Consider the following 3,473-nt stretch of genomic DNA (forward strand, 5'->3'; position numbering starts at 1 on the left):
TATATGTCCAAAAACGCATCGATCGATCACTAAGATGGACCAAAGCGTAACAATGTGATCGATCGATGGGTATATGTCCAAAAACGCATCGATCGATCACTAGTTCGTCGGAATTTCCTCGGAATTTTGTAAAATCCCTATAATATTTCCTCGGAATTCATCGGTTTTTTCCGAGGAACACATTTTTCCTCGGAATTTCCTCCGAATATTCCGACGGATTAATGTTTCCTCGGAATTCCGTCGGTATATTCCGAGGAAATTCCGAGGAAACCCAAAATTTGGGCTTCCTCGGAATTCCCCCGAAATTCCTCGGGAAATTCTGAGGATTTCATTTTCCGTCGGAATGTCCGTCAGAATACCGCTGTTTTCTTGTAGTGAAGTGGGCACAAAGTTGAAGCAAATTCAAAAATTGTGATATGTATTTATGCATTGGGAAGAATGAGATCTATATGGGGAGAAGACGCATTGGATTTTAAACCAGAGAGATGGATTTCAGACAGTGGTGATCTAAGACATGAACCTTCATACAAGTTCATGGCTTTTAATGCCGGTCCGAGAGCTTGCTTGGGTAAACATGTGGCTCTAATGCAGATAAAGATAGTGGCTGTGGAGATAATACAAAAGTATGACTTTGAGGTCACGAAAGGTGACAAGATTAAACCAGTCCCTTCTGTCATTCTCCGTATGAAACATGGTCTTAGTGTCAAAGTCACTAAGAAGATATGATTCCTATCAATGATGGGGCCACTACTGGTATTACCAGTGTCTGTTCTGCGAAAATAACTTTCTTAATCTATTATTTATGAGAGCATGATTAATGAAGGTTTTTAGGGGAGAGTTCTTAATATAAGAAACTGTCTCTTAACTTTCAACTAAAAAGGATAAAAACCGGCTCTTAAACTTCCGCAAAGAAACCCACCTTAAAAACTCCTCATTAATCATGCTCCGAGTGTGTTGCTATTTGTATTATTAATCGTTTGTTCCGCCTAAACAAAAACGAATAATAGTTAACCAAGTCCAATTTAATTTGGAGAAAGTTTCATATTTACCATTTTCATGGTACCATTATTCATCTTTTCTACTCCCTCCGTTTTATATTAAATGATTTTTTGATGAGTTATTGATGTTTCAAAATATATGATGTTTGATATTTTTTAATTAGCTTAAAGGTCATTGAAAAATGTGTGACAAATGATGTTTTATACTCCTTCTGTTTCTTATTGTAAGTAGTTTAAAGAAAATTCTTTTGTTTCAAAATGTAAGTAGTTTCCAAATATCTAGATAATTTTTACATTGATTGGATATAGTGTAAACAATCAAATAATATTAATTTTTTATAATTGGTTGAACTAATTAATTAAATATTATTTTTTTTAAAGTACCAACTTTCTTAATATTAGTGATTTTAGTCTAAACTACTTACATTGTGAAACGGAGAGAGTAGTATTTTTGATGGTTGGTTGGATTAGATTTATTTTATATTTTTAGTGTTACTTTTTAGGAAAATGTGTATGTCTTAATTCTTGTGTATTCATCCAAAACATCAAACTATTTTGGAACGGAAGGAGTATCACTAAAGGAACATTTTCAAAAATACCTTATTCATTAAGTGGCAAAAGACTCAAACCTTTGTTTTATATATATATAATAAATAATTATTTAAAAATAAAAAAATAACAATTTTTTTTATGTTTTCGAATTACACTTTTTCAAATTTGAACTTTTTTATAAAAAAATTTTTGAATTTGTTTTTTTCAATTTTTTGTTTCAAATTTTCTTTTTGAAAACTGAAAATTCTGTTTGAAACTATTTTTTTAAAAAAATTATATTTTTTAAGTATTTATATATATATATTTATTAGAATCCTAAATTTCACATTTCAAAAACTCTACCCCATCCCTCCACTCTAAACCCTAAGTCTAGATTAGTTAACTCTAATGGTATAAATATTTTTTACCTTTCATTCAAAATGAGAGTAAAAGTGGTTAGTGTAAACATGAAAAATAGTACTAGCCTCTGCAGCATACTATCAGCCAAGGCCTAAAACCAACTCTTGTGGCTATATAATGGTAAAGCTACTAAAAGTGACGGAAAACGTGACTTTATCACTCAATGCAGTTTACTGATGCAAGACAAAACGCACATGATTCATAAAACTGATTGTCTAGACTGACCTGAGACTTTCTCGAGAATCTGGCTAAGAAAAAATTGAAAACAGCTTAAACAAGGCTTGAAGAACCTGCAGAAACTCAAGATTCAGAACATCAACTACAAAGGGAAAATTCAAGAAAATCAACCGACCAGTTCTATCGACCATTACATCCCACGTCCTTCATTTTAAACTGCTTATTCGTTTCCTCTATGAGACAATTCAGAACTGTGGAACTGTTCTCGGTGATTTACATAGCGTCAACAATCAAACATATATGAGTAGCATGATCAAATTTCCATTATCGTATTTCTACAAGATGATTCATGTCTTCGTTAAAAAAAGAGATGATTCATGTCATAACATCTTGTTTATATTTGTAACATAAATTGATTTTTGAAGTCTTTAATTTCTTTTTGGTTGATAAATAAATTCACATTTCAAAATCCCCTATATATTAATTAAGCATCTTTTAAAAAGTTATAAACTGAATTTTGTAAGAATTAAAAAAAGCCCTAGTCCTATACGGCAGTTACCTATACTATTAAATGGGAAGGATTCTTAAAAAATCTACCTATAAAAGGTTGTTGGACCCTTTCATTAGTATTTTGTAGACCAACTAAATAATCTCCCTATATATCTCCTAATAATTATCATATGTACGATTCTGAATTCGAATATCATTAATATCCTTTTTTGTGCAACCATCATTTACATCCTTAGAATATCATAATATACATCTACGACAACTACATAAGTATTCATTGATAGTATTATTACTTTTATTTTTTTACGTAATAGTTGCCATATGTCAACAAAAAGATGTTACCATATATAATACATTAGTATTTCATGAGAATTATAGTGTCTTCATTCTAATTTTAATCGACAGCTAATACATCATCAAAACCAAAATTATATCGAGACATAATCATATAAAATTTTATGTACATATATCTATACTAATAAAAAGGAATCATTCTTAAAATCTACTATAAAAAGATTGTTGAACCAATGTATAACTATTTTATTATTTTTTATCCTACCACTAATTATTCTAACCATACAAAAAATTTGAAATATTTCAAATGGCTCCTATTGTTACTCTTTAGTTCATGTGATACACTTCTTTTCTAAAATATTTTAACACCTCAAACATTATGGTTGTTATGAAATATTGCTATACAGTGACAGATCTTGGAAATTTTTTAATTGGGAGCACAAATACAAACTTTTAAATTTGATGGAGCATTATCATAGAATTTGAGCTAATTACTTCAAAAAAACTCAAGATTTGAACTAAATACTTAAATAAAATAAAAAA

General features: G+C 29.9%; 1 pseudogene; it reads left to right on the forward strand.

Annotated features, from left to right (window-relative positions):
* LOC106314433 overlaps positions 1-726 on the forward strand; it is a 14,807-nt pseudogene extending 14,081 nt beyond the window's left edge.
* Positions 727-3,473: the final 2,747 nt, after the last annotated feature.

This window comes from Brassica oleracea, chromosome C9 (genome assembly GCF_000695525.1).
Source record: "Brassica oleracea var. oleracea cultivar TO1000 chromosome C9, BOL, whole genome shotgun sequence".
In the NCBI taxonomy this organism is placed as follows: Eukaryota; Viridiplantae; Streptophyta; class Magnoliopsida; order Brassicales; family Brassicaceae; genus Brassica; species Brassica oleracea.